A 16,168-nucleotide genomic window follows, 5' to 3' on the forward strand; every position below is an offset into this window, starting at 1 on the left:
TTCTTTTCCCTAGATCACCGTATACCTGGCTGGCACCAAAATGATTGCTCTATAGTAAAAATCTGCTCCTATTGCCTTTAGAATGAAATCTTTCCAGCCAACCAATAATTGTATTCAGCTTTTCAATATTGTATTTTAACATGGACTAGCAAGCACTAAATAATGGAATATTTGTCTTCCTCTACAGCTTATTGCTTCATTTACCATCTTTTCCCTTCTTCTACCAGCCATGTGACACTACATGTTTTCCAGCCATGTGACACTACATCTAATTCTACATCTAATTTCTGGAGCTCACCATCTTTTCAACATCTCCCTGCTTTTATCCATACTGTTCTCTCTGACAGGAGACTTCTTCTTTTGCCACATAGACAGTTTCTACGCGCCTTACCTCATCCTCTGTGAGGGCTTGCTGATCTGCTTATCATTGTGCCAAATATTTTTCTACATTCTAGGGCTTAATGCACAAATTTCATGCTTTATTTACCTGTTTTCTCTATTCGACTGTGAGTTCTTTGATATAGTTTCCAACAAATAGCAAACAATGAAAAAGTTTATTAAATGAATGAATTAAGAAAAGGGAGAAGGAGTTTTAGGCTGGCCTCTTCTACTGCTACATTGTGAAATCTGACTGAATACTGGAACGAAATTGTATTATTCTCTCTGAAGAATCATAGGGAAAATTATGTTCAGGCCCATTAAGTCAGAATTAGGTAGTCAATCACCTAATGGCAACCTGCTATTATGTGCTATTTTGCTGACTGCTGCTGGTATTACTAGGTGTTTGCACATTTATGTAGGCCCTTGGGCTTCCATGTTCACATTATAAACTAGAAGCTTGTGTTTGGTTTTTATTTTGAACTAGGATTCCCTTTAATGACTTTTGGTTGTCTTTGCCTTTCTGTCTATAAGAATTTATTCCCCATTCAGACAGAAATGGTGGCTGAGGGAAACTTGTGAATTATAATTTGATAATCCACTAAGACTTCTTAAGTGGTTATGAAATAATAGGTGGCATATGTCAGGGTCCTTTGAAGTCCTAAAGGGTGACTACTGCCAGAAAGACTTGCTTGGAAGATTAAGAGCACTTCAGAATTGATTATTTTAAGAACCTTATATGTGATTAGTTGAAGAAACATTATTGATATTACAGGTCCATTATAATTTCATGGCTTCAAAAAATTATTACATGTTCATACCCCTTAGTTTGTTTCTGTGACTTCCAAAAATAGTTCAAGTACATAATGCAAAATTATAGTGATGATTTACCTAATCTTATGTAGTTGTTCATCATTTTCTAGCCCATATATTCTTGAAAAAAAATCTTTTTTCTTTATTGCCAGAATTTTCTATCTACCACTCAAAATATGTTTCCTTCTATTTATACATTTTTAAGAGCTCATATGTACTATGGCTAGTATAAAACCCCTTGAATGTTATAGCATCAATCTTACGTATTATTTGTACACAATAATGGCATTGCAATATACTTGTAAGAGAGGTGAGAAGTAGCAATTTTTTTTTCTCAAGTTTATTGGTAGAAAATTTAAGGCATGTTGTGCAAATGGATTGTGAAATTGGAACATAAAACCTATGTCTCTTGATTTTCTATTTTGTTTGCTTTCCTCAACTGGTCCTCCCTCTGTAATAACTAGTCACTTCGGCTCTAAGACAAGAACTTATTCTTGGAAAAATCTAATTTTGCCATGTCCAATAACCCTGGTATTTTTCATTCTCATGGTACTCTTGCATAGAGAGCTTGAATACAGTGGCATTGTCATTGACCTTATCTTGTTTGTTTTGTTTTCCTTGTCTGTAAGATGGGGCTAATCAGAAACTGTGTACCTCATGGGATTGTATCAAGTTCAGTTGAGAAATCATTTGTAAAATCACTTTCTGATTTGTTAAAAGTACCCCAAACATAGTATTATTCTCTAGCATTCAGGCAGTAGAAGAGGAAGCACAGGTTTATCTGTGATGTTTTGCTCGGGATTACGTCCCGCCCTTGAAAAGTTAAAAGAGGATGGGAGAGCATAACCGTTTTTTTCATTTTCATTAAATTTTCTCTGGAAACCTTTTATTACATCGGGGTGAGGAGGAGTAAAATGTTTAATACACCATGTAGCTTATAGTGCCAGAGTAAAGGCTCAGTTGATGATTAGATGTGTGGTCATATAGAATTGGCAACACAAGGTCTAAATGACACATAAACTGTTTCTATATTTATATAATAGCACATCAGGGTCACTAAGAATAAAGGCTAAATTGTATCGAGTGCTTATTATGCAGAAGCACTGTGCTCGCGTGCTCCAACCGCCTTATGTCCTTTCATCTTTCACAAATAACACTCTGTAGTCGATGCATCACCCCCAGTTTCACAGTTGCAAAAGCAGGCTCAGAGTGCTTAAATAACTTGCTTAAGGTCACATAGCTAGTAGGTGAGAGAGTTAATTTTCAGACCCAATTCTAACAACAAAACTCTTAACTCTCTTTTATCCGCCATGTCCCTGGAAAACCAAAGACATGATTGAATGGAGAGAACTATGGAGATAATTCTTCCCCCCGCCCCTCCAACAAGAGTATATTTACTACTGTGTAAGTTAATTTCTTTTTAATGACAAAACAAAGCAGAACAAAAATAACAACTTGTCCCTCCTGCTGGGAATGATTTGTCCCTGTAGAAAAAGTAAATACCAATGTCACATTTTCTCATAATTAGTTAACTGAGTGAAACTGAAGTTTCAGGGAAACCTGCCATGCTAAACGCCAGTGGGAACATTATGTTTTAATGCTACATCTGGAAGCTGGAGCCCCACTCCTTGTCAGAAGATAAGCTTGGCAGTGATTGATTGCACTGTCCTCTGCGTTTCCCCTGTATTGAATGCCTATCACTTCATCATTTAAATTGCTCCTGGAGCCATCTCCTGGGCCCAGGCTGCTTCCCTGGCTCTGAGAACTCATCTTCTGTTCTGTCACCTTAGCCTGCTTATTTTACAGGATCCTTGGAATGCTGCCCTTACTGCTGCTACCTGTGCCAGCACACTCAGGGCAGGTCATCTTCCAACTAATGTCTGTTCATTTACAAACTAAAAGGCATTAGTTGCCTCTTAAAAGAAAGTGCCAACAATCTGCTGCATGCCCCACTGGAACGTCTGAGGCAGGCATCCTTCTCCTGTCCTACCTCTTAGACCAGTTGTCAACTATGGCTGTCACATTCTAGGACAGCTTTTTTTGTTGCAACAGTAACATAGTGAACATGAATTGCAGTAATGGCTATCTGGAAATAAAATTGTCACAACCACAATCGCCAGTGTAAAGTGTTCAAGAATGAATCCACTGTCAGGCGTGGAGTCGGCTGTACTTGGCAGTAGGTTACTGATATAGTTTGGCTGTGTCCCCACCCAAATTTCATCTTGAATTGTAGTAATCCCCATGTGTCAAGGATGGGGCCAGGTGGAGATAATTGAGTTGTGGGGCAGTTTCCCCCATACTGTTTTTGTGATAGTGAATAAGTCTGATGAGATCTGATGGTTTTGTAAATGTGAGTTCCCCTGCACAAGCTCTCTCTTGCCTGCTGCCATGTAAGACGTCCCTTTGTTCTTTCTTCATTTTCTGCCATGATTGTGAGGCCTCCCCAGCCATGTGGAACTGTGAGTCCATTAAACCTCTTTCCTTTATAAATTATGCAGTCTCAAGTATGCCTTTAATAGCAGCATGAGAATGGATTAATATAGTTATGCAATGAAACACACTGTGGCATGGCCCAAACTCTTTGAGGCATCAATGGCTATACCTCATCATTCACTTTTCTTTCATGTATATTACTGAAATAGATACTATTCATAAAATATATAAAATGTTATCTGCTCAGTTTAAATAATAAGCAAAAGGAACTACTGTGTACTTGGCCCTCAGACTAAGAGGTAAAACATTTGTAGGAATTTGGGAGCTTCATGTCATTTGCTTTCCTAATTATGTCCCCTTCCTTCTCCTTCAGAAATAACTACTATTCTGCCTTTTTGTTAATCGTGTCCTTGTTTCTTCTTATTGTTTTACTACATATATGCATATCTTACATATGAATATATATGTGGATATATAACTCATATATGTATTCCCATATGTGTGTATATGTGTGTGTGTATATAGTTTTACATATTTTGAATTTGTACAGATTGACTCATGTTGTCATTTGTTTCTTTTATTCGAAAGAATATTTTTTGTGATTCATCCTTATGGATGAGTGCCATATGCATTTCATCAATAGTTCATGTTGTGTACTACTCTATTGTATGAGTATATAACAATTTATATATCCAATCTGCTAATGAATATTTACATAAATAACAGGTTTCTTGGGGTTTTGTTTTTGTTTTGCTATTGCAAACAGTATCACTATGAACATTCTCTTTTTGTAACTCTTTCTGGTATACATGTGCTTAAGCCTGGGAATAGCTTAAGTTAGGTGGTAGATTATATACATATTTAACTTATAGCATTATAACAAATTGTTTTGCAAAGTGATCATTTTAATATACACTCCCAACTTCAGTGGATAAGAGTTCCCATTGATCTACATCCTAGCCCACTCTTGAAATTAACTAATTTAAAAATGTTTGCTAGTCTTATGAAAGTATGAAATGGCATCTAATTTGTAATCAATGATTACATATGAGATCAAGCATCTTTTCATATAGGCCATTTGTGTTTACTCTTCTATGAAAGATCTTTTTATTTCTTTTACTCACTCTTCCCCACATGGTTGGTTGTGTTCTTAATGATTTATGAACTTTTTTATGTATTCTAGGTAAAAATTGTTTTGTTGCCTATGTGTGTTGCAAATTTTCTCCAGTTTGTGGTTTATCTGTTTGAGCTCTTTTTGATGTCATCTGATGAATAGATGGATATTGTTTATTTTACTATAGTAAAATTATTGTTTTTCTATGGTTTATGCCTTTGGTATTTTTAAAAGAAATCTTTCAAAGCATAATCATAAAGATATTGTCTCATAAAATTTTTAGAGTGCTTTCTTTCATATTTAATAACTTGGAATTGATTTTTGTGGTTTGGTAAGAGGTAAAGGTCAAATTTTATTTTGATTGTGTTCATATACATAACCAGCTATTTCATTATCATTTATTTTCTGCACTGACTTGTAAAGCCTGTTGTCTCCCTGTAAATGTGAGTCTCCAGGTTCTGTTTTCTGTTATATTGATGAATATATCTATACCTGTACTATTGTTTTAGTTGTTATAACTTTGGTATGAGTTCCGGTATCTGTTGGAGGATATATCTTGTAATTTGTTCTTCAGGAGTGACTTGGTTTATAATTGAGTTTTTCCTGTTTCATATAAATTATAAAATTAGTTTATCAAGTTTTGTGCTGAAATTTTTATGAAAATTGCATGAATCTATAAGTTAGTATAAAGAAAATTGATATTTTTATGATAGTGCATCTATTTATTCCAAGCTACATCTCTTTACATTTAATTGGCTTTTTTAAATGGCTATGAATAGAGTTTTATAATTTCCTTCATGAATGGTTTAGTCATTTTTGTGTTAAATATATTCCTAGGTACTTTATATTTTTAGTGACAATTCATATGTTGTATTTTTAAAATTATATTTTCTAAGTGGTCTTTGCTGGCATATTGAAATGCAGTTGAATTTTAAAATCTTGTTTCTTTATCAATATTCCTGATAAAGGTTTAAATTCATAAATTTTATCTCAAGGGTCTTTTTGTGGGAAGAGAATTCTATATAGGCAATCTCATCTACAAAGAATTTTGTTTTGTCCTTCCCAATCATTATGCTTTGTATACATATTTCTGGCACTTTCTGCACTGGTGAAAACCTTCAGTGCAGTATTGACTGGTAATAGAGATAGCATCATTAACTTTTTCCTGAATTCAAAGTGGATGCATCCAGAAGTCACAATTAAGAAAGAAGTTCACTGCCAGGTGGTCCTGATGCAGGTGGCAGTACTTGTTTTGTGGATATTTCTTATAAGGATATTTTCCTTCACTCTAATGTGTTAAATTCAACGGATGTTGAATCTTATTGAATACTCTTTTCTTCATCTTTAGAGATGACTTTTTTTTTCCTTTGGTCTGTTAATATGGGTGCATTTTACTACTTGAATTTTAAATAGAAATCAATATCATATTTATGAGAAGAACTCAAATTGGTTATAATATTTACTGCCTTTATACATTGCTAGATTTGATTTGCTAATATTTTGTTTAGATATTTATGTCCATGTTCATAAGTGTGATTAGTCTTTAATTTTGCTTTCTATTGTGTAGTATGTATATGATATTTGTAGCTTAAAATGAATTAGGAAGGATTTTCTCTTTTTATGATCTCTGGAAGACTTTGTGCAATACTTGAGTTACTGGAATATCTCGTATATACTCCTATTATTCTCATTTTACAGAGGAGAAAACTAGGGGACAAACTGATTAAATGATTTGTCCAAGGCCACATGCCTATTGCGTAAAAGGTAGAAGTAGGATGTGAACTCAGGTGATCTGGATCGAGATCCTTTCCCAACCATTTCTCTGTACTGCCTGTCAATAGCATTGCTGAAATTTGAGCTCATGTAATAGGAAATAATGATTTTGTTTGTTAAATAAAGACCGCATAATTGTATGAGGCCTTTTTATTGGGTAGAAAGTGATTATTAAAGATGGGAATTTTTTATTCATATAAATAAGAAAAAGCCTTGACACAGAAAAACAATTCAAAGATATATTTTGGATCCACTTCTTATAGCCCCATATGCCATAATCAAGAAAATAGGGATCCAATCTCCTGTCAATAACACTCATTTTTTTAAAAGGTAGAATTCTCAAAAGGTAGCTATTCCCTTAAAGAGATTATCACAAGTAGGAAGATAATTATCATGACTATGATGAATATGAGTAAAGAAGATTAAGAAAGTTAGATACTGGCTGGGTGCCGTGGCTCACACCTGTAATCCTAGCACTTTGGGAGGCCGAGACAGGCGGATCACCTGAGGTCAGGAGTTTGAGACCAGCCTGGCCAACATGGTGAAACCCCACCTCTGCTAAAAATACAAAAATAAGCCCGACATGGTGGCACATGCCTGTAATCCCAGCTGCTTGGAAGGCTGAGGGAAGAGAAGTGTTTGAACCCAGAAGGCAGAGGTTGCAGAGAGCCGAGATCGTGCCACTGTACTCTAGCCTGGGCTACAGAGCAAGACTGCGTCTAAAAAAAGTAAACTTGACTGATGTTATAGATGGAAATATGTGCAGATCTTTAATTGCATTGCTAGGAAGAACTTACTATATTGACCATCACAGTATGTCACTTTGCAATGACTTTGGGCTATCATTAATGTAAAGTTGCTGAAGTGTCCTTTTTTTGCCCCATATCAGATTTTTCCTATAGAATCCCCCTTGACTTTCTAATTAGATTTGAACTTTTTAGTGCTCATTTTTTAGGCTCTTTCTCTTCCTGGTTTAGCTCATGTTGCTTTAGAGCTTTAGAGAATTACTTCTACTCTGCTTGCGGGACCCTCTCTAGACCTCGCCTTTCTTGTCTTTATTCAGCCATAAGGTTTCGATCACCTCCTACCATCTCTCTGGCAGGCACCTTCATTGTCCTTCATTCAGGTCTCACCTCAATGCTCATTAATTTCCGTGTCTTGGAACCACCTCCGTAGATACTAAGGACAAACAAAGATGAATTTTCCTGACAACTTAAATGCCCACGATTTCTCCTTCCTTATTGCCTACTTTTTTTCTTTTTTTTTTTTTGAGTGTGTTCCAATTTTCTTTCCTCATGGGTAATGTTACTTTTCTTATTTGACTATAAACTCAATGAATAGAGACATTGCCTTATTCTGTGCTGTGCCCTGGCACAGAACTGATTCTCTCTATACAAATCTTACTGTTAAATTTGCTGCAGTATGTGGTGTTGGCAAACAGAAACTTTCATTACAGATCTTTGAATCCCATTGCAGCCTCATTAATATTGTTCCCTCTTGTAGAAGATAGGTCACTCCTGGTCTTTTTCCAAAGAGATTCAGTTACTATGTGCTGAAAAGATGGCCTGTTGTGGTAGTCTCGCTGGGTGTTCCCTATAGACTGTGTTTTGAAAGGAAAAACAATAAAAATGATAGCGTATTTTTTCTTAGCCTGCTTTCACAAATCCTAGGAAAATAGATAATTCGCTGCTGATTGAGAAAACAAAACAAAACAACCCGCCCTGGGCTTTCCAAAATCTGGTTATGTTGCTTTCTATGTGTCCTGACCCTACTGTTATCGGTCATTTCCCTTTGCTACATCTCATTATTGATTGTAACCGTATAATCCCTTGATTGTTTTGGTTTTTTTGGAATGCTTTGTTTGTGATAGTTATCTAGTTGTCTTTTGAAGGTTGATTGTAAGTGGCAGGAGGAGATAAGGGAATACTCTTTTTTTGTTTGTTTGTTTTTGTTTTGTTTTGTTTTGTTTTGAGACAAAGTCTCCCTCTGTCACCCAGGCTGGAGTGCAGTGGCACAATCTCGGCTCACTGCAACCTCCATCTCCCAGGTTTAAGCCATTCTTCTGTCTCAGCCTTCTGAGTAGCTGGGATTACAGGCATGCACCACCATGCCCAGGTAATTTTTTGTCTTTTTAGTGGTTTCACCTTGTTGGTCAGCCTGGTCTCCAACTCTTGACTTCAGACAATCCACCTGCCTTGGCCTCCCAAAGTGCTGGGATTACAGGTGTGAGCCATCATGCCCAGCCAAGGGAATACTCTTTATTAAAATGTACCTACAACATTGCGTTGGATTGCTTTTGGGGTTATAGAATATTTAAGTTAAAATATTAACACCTTATAGAATAAAAAAGCAACAGGGAAAAAAAGGAGTTAGAAAAGGAAGAAAGTTGATGTCCTATTCCTAGTTTACTTTGTTTGTTTGTCTTTTGAGATGGAGTTTCACTGTGCCACCCAAGCTGGAGTGCAGTGGCGTGATCTCAGCTCACTTCTACCTTTGCCTCTCAGGTTCAAGTGATTCTCCTGCCTCAGCCTACCGAGCAGCTGGAATTACAGGCGTGTGCTACCATGCCCGGCTAATTTTTCTATTTTTACTAGAGATGAGGTTTCACCATGTTGGACAGGCTGGTCTCGAACTCCTGACCTCCTGTGATCCACCTGCCTCAGCCTCCCAAAGTTCTGGCATGACAGGCGTGAGCCACCATGCCCGGCCCCTAGTTTACTTTTAAGTGGAAGGATGAGAAGGGGCCATCAACCAAGGTGATGTGTCTGGCAACAAATGAAGCTATCATAGGTTTCATTTCCACAGATAAGTCAATACAGTATTTAGGAATTGAGAAATCTCTGACTCTGGTCTTTGTGTAATATTCTATGATAGCAGAAACAGAAAATTGAATTGTACCTATTGTTAAAAGTTACTGTGTTTATGATTTCTACTGCATGAAATTATATGATCTGGGTTATATTAACACCCAGTGAAACCAAGGGGCTGGGTTGGTACACTGAAAGTTATTGTAATATAATTCTCATGTGAGGATAATTGTTACTATATTTGTTTTTAATTTGACTAGAAATCCTAATATTTAATCGAAAGTCTTTTCCTCTACCTAGAACTTGTTTTATCATTTTGGTGACCTCCTCTTGCAAATAACTGGCTGGTGACTGGTTTTCCTGAATTATGGACTTACCCTAAACATATCTTATCATCATTACCAGTTGCAGAATATTAGAATGTGTTGTCACTTTTTCAGTTGGTTCCTAGAAGGTTAGTCTTAGATATGTTACTTTAACCTGTATATTGTAGTACTTTGAATGCATGCTTTGTTTGCATTTTTGTTTGCCCAGCCTGTCAATTGTAGATGCTTAGGCCTGGACTGTCCTGGATAAAGCTGTTAAAATATTCACCAGTCCAGCCATCTTACAAGCTAATTAAGTCGACTAAATGTTTCCTTGTTTTGCCAGACCCGTTATGTCAATCCTCAATTTCTGGGTTCATTTTGGGTGCCCTAAATCTTAGGATGTGACTTTCTTAGCATCCTGTAACATCCATTCCCCAGCAAGCACAGTTTCACATAATACTTATGAGAAGTTCATTGCTGAAGCCTCTCCTTTACCTAGCAGAGCAACTTGATTTTCTACAGCTTTCCTCATCAGAGCCAGAAAAGTATGGGATATGGAGACTACTAAAACTACATCCCTTTGGCCTGACCAGGGAAATACTGGGAAGGAAGGACCTGGTATTACTACCTAATGACCCCGTAGTATGGTTTGACAGTCTGTACAACCAGATAAGCAGACAATGTAGTACCCTGCTAAAGAGACGGGCTTTCTCATATCTCATAAATATTTCACATCCTGGGTCTACATGCTGGTTTTATTCCATATTAGCCATGTGGTCTTGAGCAAATTACTTAATGTCATTAAACCTCAATTTCTTCATCCTGAAAACAAGGATGGTAATAATAAGAGTACATGTCTAATAGGCTTATTGTGAGGATTAAATTAGATAATATAGGCAAAGACCTAGCACACAGTGTGCTTACAAACATTAACAAAAGAAAGAGACAGGAAGAGAGGAAATGTGCAAGAGAGAGGGAGAGTAACCATCAATGTCAGACAGCCAAAATGGGCATATAGATTTTTTTATAAATAGACCTCATATGTCTCCTTTGCGTGGGCTTTTGGGATGATTAAAGCCTATTGTTCTCTAGGATTACTTGAAATGCACATTTCCTGCAGGGTAATGGACACAGAATGACTTGTGTATTAGTTCATCTATTCTCACGTCGCTATAAAGAATTACCTGAGACTGGGTAATGTATAAAGAAAAGAGGTTTTGTTGGCTCATGGTTCCACCGGCTATACACGACGCATGGATGGGGAGGCCTCAGGAAACTTACAACAATGGCAGAAGGCGAAGGGGAAGCAGGCACATCCTACATGGCTGGAGCAGGAGGAAGAGAAAGCAGAGGGGGAGGTGCCATATACTTTTAAACAACCAGATCTCATGAAAATTCACTCACTATCATGAGAACACCGAGGGGGAAATCCACACCCATGATCCAATCACCTCCCATCAGAACCCACCTCCAACACTGGGGATTACAATTCAGCATGAGATTGGGTGGGGACACAGATCCAAACCATATCAACTTGTATCATTCTGAGTAATTGTCACTTTAACATGGGTGGTAGGGTTGGCAATTGCAAAAGCCGTGGTTTGGAGTTCCTTGCATCAGGCCTGGGTTTCTCCCTGGAGCCGGCTGAGCTTGGCTGCCTTCTAAGGCCTCTTCTGCTCCTGGCTTTTACAGGCTTCTGAGCCAGGAGAGAACACTGAGCAATGAAACACAGGAGGAAAAATGAAAAATGCCACCTTTCATTTTTGGAAAGTATTTTGGAGATACCTGTGCCCTGCTGTCTAAGGAGTTCCTGTAGGGATTTCTGCTTACGAATTCCAGTAGATTGTTTTTGTTTGGGATGACAAATGGGGTTTCTATTGCTACACCTTGCCATAGACCCGCTTTTTGAAAAACACTAAAATCCACTTTGCAAGTGTATAAATACTGCAGGCAGGCAGCTTCCACATTCTTTGGCAAGGGGACAAATGCTATTTAATAATGCAGGTTCCAGCTTTTCTCCTGACAATGCAAAGTCCCAATGATTATTGAAAAGGGAATTTGAAATCTGCCAGAATCCACTCAGTTTTCCTTGTCTGATGACATTTCCATCCTGTCACCCTCACTAGTGAAGACAATTGTTTCAGCCATCGAGAAAAAAAAAAAAAAAAAGAGGTATTTTGTAAGACTGTAAGAAAGTCATTTAAACCATGGCTATTTCTGTTAACTGTTCGCTTTGTTTCTCTGACCGTGTGCCTCTCTAGTCACCCTATCTTCCTTAACTATCCTGTGGGCTTTTTCCCATTCTCAGAAAGCATGGTCTACCCAAACCCATTCTTCAAGCATCTGATTTCCCAGCTGTCTTTCTGCTATATATTTAAACTCCTAGTTCTCTTTGGGGAAGAGGGTGGCAGACTTGTGTGAGGATATAGTCTGAATGGAGTCTCTGAGTGATTTTTGTTGATGTTATAGGGGTGGGAGGTAGGGGAGAGGAGGGAGAGTCTTTGGCCTCACACTACCCTCTGAGTCCTGAATGGGGTTCTCTCAGCCATCTCGTTTTCACGATTTTCCTGACACACTCCTCCCTGACACTATTTCAGAGGTCCCTGTTATCAAATGGAAGTGCTTCTTATGTCTTTCTTCATTCTGCTAAGCTGCATGTTCTCTATAGAAATCTCTACCCCCAGCTTTTCTGCCAATGCAAATCTTCCTTTTTGGAAAATTTCTTTTACCTTCTCTAGGAAATCATTCTCTACATCACTGTATTTCTTTAGCAATCAGGGACTACGTTTGGATGTGTAAGTATACATGTATTAAGTTTCTAGATGTTCTTTTTTTTCTTAAGAATATATGAATTCCTATGAAGAATGAAGGTTTAGTCTTGATTTCATTTCCCTTCTCATCAACTGGGCAATAACAATCTGATCTTTAATAAATATAATTGAAGACTTACTGATACACTGAAGCCTATTCTATTTCAAATTAAAATTTTATGTCTTGGGCATGCTTCAGAAGTAACCATTTATATAAGAATTCTTCTAAGGCGTGATGTTGCTTGATCAGTTTAGCATGATATAGTGAAAGTTAAGATTTATTTTTACTTTTCTGAAATAAAATGCTTAATTTTTATATTCTTCCAAGTAATATCTGTCATATTCTTATATGGGGGAAGATTCAAAATTAGTGTTTTATTATAACCTCGTAGGGGTGGGTCTAGGGGAGGGATAGCATTACGAGAAATACCTAATGTAGTTGATGGGTTGGTGGGTGCAGCAAACCACCGTGGCACATGTATACCTATGTAACCTGCACATTCTTGCACGTGTATACCAGAACTTAAAGTATAATAAAAAGATAAATAAATAATGCAAATAATCTATATTTACAATAATGAGGGTATGCTCTTGACATTTTATTTATTTTTTAATTGTACACTTTTGCCATATGTGCATTTTGCTGGTATGTCCCTGAACATGACCTTTGCTAAATAAACTCCTTCCCGACTTTACTTTTGTTCCAGTGAGGGGTGTTTAGCTATTCTTCTTTTTGGTTTAAAAGGCTTTTATCTTACAGAGTGGTCAGTTTGCTACTAGGCACTGAGAAGAAATGTAATGTGCATCCTGATGACTGGATGACTCATAAGCTTATGATCTTTTTGAGCTCTAGTACGTACTCAACTGTACTTGACTTCTGACCTTAAACACCATTTTCCAAGCAGTCTTGATGTTTGGTTAAAACCAGGAACCATCCATTATTCTCAGGCCACATCAGACCTGCTTACAGATATCACTGGGTGAAACATGAGTACACTTGTTGACCCTCAGTTCCTTTCAGAGGCCTTGAAGGACACTGCTAAAACACATCCAGTGGATTCAGGGACCCTGATCGCAGGAAGAATGCCTGCTTGAAGTTGCAGGAAGGGGTAAAGCCAAGGCCTGAAGTTCTCTCTGTGCTTCTCTGTAAAAGTCATCAGAGCTACAGGCCAGCAGCAGTTCTCTTTTACGTGGCACCTTTCTCTCATCTGTGGGGATAATAAGGACTTTATTAGTGCTTCCATTTCTGTTACTCTCTCAAGATTATAGCTTTATCATCCAAATGCCAGGAAAGTAAAATTAAACAAAGTTAGACAATCTAAACTCTCTCAACATTATAGGGATGAAGGACCTTCAGAGTACTAGAACTTCTTAAAAAAAATCTCTTGCATTGCTAGAGATTTCCAACACACATATTATTTCATTCAAATGTTAAGAAGGGGGAAATAGTGTTACTGTGGGTTGTAATTATTTTAGGTTCAAGATGAAAATGCTTTACAAGGCCGGGTGTAGTGGCTCATGCCTATAATCCCAGCACTTTGGGAGGCCGAGGCCAGCGGATCACAAGGTCAGGAGATCAAGACCATCCTGGCTAACACGGTGAAACTCCGTCTCTAAAAATACAAAAAAATTAGCTAGGTGTTGTGGTGGGTGCCTGTAGTCCCAGCTACTCAGGAGGCTGAGGCAGGAGAATGGTGAGAACCCGGGAGGCGGAGCTTGCAGTGAGCCAAGATGGCCCCGCTGCACTCCAGCCTGGGTGACAGAGCCAGACTCTGTCTTAAAAACAAAAAAAAGCAAGAAAAGAAAATGCTTTACAAATATGAAAACTCCTCCCTGGATTTTTTTGCAAGCTTAATGTTTACCTAACAAAATAGTTAATAGGATTCTACAATATTGATATTAAAAATGAAGTTATATTTTTCTAGTTTTAAGGGAATAGCTGTATATTACTTTAGATGGTGGTACTACATAAATAAATTTTTTTCCCATTACATCCAAAGGTGATTGTATTAATTTATTGCTAGAGAAAAATTGATATTGAGTTATAGAGATTTTCCAGAAGGTATTTTAAGACCCTTTGCTGGTCCTTTGTGACTGGTGGCATGTATGTTACACAGCAGGCTGAAAGTGACATGCTGTGATTCTGGAAGAGTGTGAGCCCATTGGGCCTGTAACCCATGAGCTTGTTTTCACTAACCCAGTGCTCAAAGCAAATTAATTAATCCATGAAGTTTGCTTTAACACTTATCTAAGGGTTACTCTCCATGTTCTAGGAAGTAACAAGTATCATTGCTAATATACAGCTCTTATTTGACTCATAAACATTTCTGATCTCATGAGATAGTGGCAGTGGTGTTTTGCTGTGTTTACTAGATGCATCTAATAAACACCATGAGGTTTACAAAGAGATCTGAAGATATTTGTGACTCCAAAATTGATTGCAAGGTATAGCAGGGACCAGTAAAGTGAGCTTTCTTTCACTCCCTAGAATGTCTTCCTCAATCCAGAGTTTAAAGTGTATTGAAATGATATCCGGCTGAATCACCAGGTCAAAAGGATCAACCAACTATTTATTAAGCACTTCATGTATTTTCTGTCCCATAGAGATTTCAGTGAAAGATATAGTATGGCTAAAACAAAGAGAAAATAATGTCCTCATGCTTATGACTTAATTACAGAAATGGAACTTAGACATGTGAAACAGTTAAACAATTTCACAACAACAGATAAGCAAATGGGATGCTTTGGGGAGACATCTGGTCCCTGTGCTGTTTATAGCCAATTCCAGCGGTGAATAAAGGAAGTGGAACGGACTGCTTTTGAAGGGAGCACATCCTGGTCCTCTGGCAGCAAGGTAGAGGTTTTACTGCCAGGAGGGAACACTAGGTGGAGGTTGTTTGTTTTTTCTCCAAACAGAAATCTCTTCCATGCTAATAGGAGCTTTAAAAGGATTGCCACAGCAGATGGAAAGAACCAATATATATTCATGCATTTCATTAGTAGGAATTAATTGAATTGGGGGATTAATTCTGTCATTAGAGAGAAACAAAACCTATTTTTGTCTCCTATCTATGGTTACACACTCTAAGATGGATTTGGCACAGGTGGTGCTTGAATATAAGGCCACTGTAGTATTTAATGGCCTTTTGATGCCACTGATAGATTAATCCCAGGGATGATGAGAAGGTAGCCACGTGAGATGTGTGCTCTGCACCATGTTTCAGCAATGGAGGAGAAGCTGGTAGGTGGAGTGTGAGGGGTATAAATCTAGAATTCAGTGAGTGTTTGAAGGAGGAAAAAGGAGAGGAGATTGAGAGAGTCTCTTCTCTCACATCTGATTTTCTTTTTCTTTTTCTTTTTTATTGAGCCAGAGTCTCCCTCTGTCACTCAGGCTGGAGTGCAGTGACACGATCTTGGCTCACTGCAACCTCCGCCTCCTGGGTTCAAGCGATCCTCCTGTCTCAGCCTCCTGAGTAGCTGAGACTACAGGTGCCTGCCATCACACCTGGCTAATTTTTGTACTTTTAGCAGAGACTGGGTTGTACCATGTTGGCCAAGCTGGTCTCGAACTCCTGACCTCAGGTGATCCACCCGCCTCAGCCTCCCAAAGTGTTAGGATTACAGGTGTGAGCCACTGTGCCTGACCACATCTATATTTTGATATGAGCCCTCTGAGCATGTCTCTTTTTCTGTGCCTTCATTCTACAGTGACAGCTTCTCCGGAGTGAGACT

The 16,168-nt window shown here is 38.0% G+C and overlaps 1 protein-coding gene across 1 annotated transcript in view; it reads left to right on the plus strand.

The window, feature by feature from the left end:
* Positions 1–16,168, plus strand: part of DGKI (diacylglycerol kinase, iota) — a 481,484-nt gene that overhangs the window by 433,380 nt on the left and 31,936 nt on the right. The window lies entirely within an intron of this gene.

This window comes from Mandrillus leucophaeus, unplaced genomic scaffold, assembly GCF_000951045.1.
Source record: "Mandrillus leucophaeus isolate KB7577 unplaced genomic scaffold, Mleu.le_1.0 Scaffold49, whole genome shotgun sequence".
NCBI classification, from domain to species: domain Eukaryota; kingdom Metazoa; phylum Chordata; class Mammalia; order Primates; family Cercopithecidae; genus Mandrillus; species Mandrillus leucophaeus.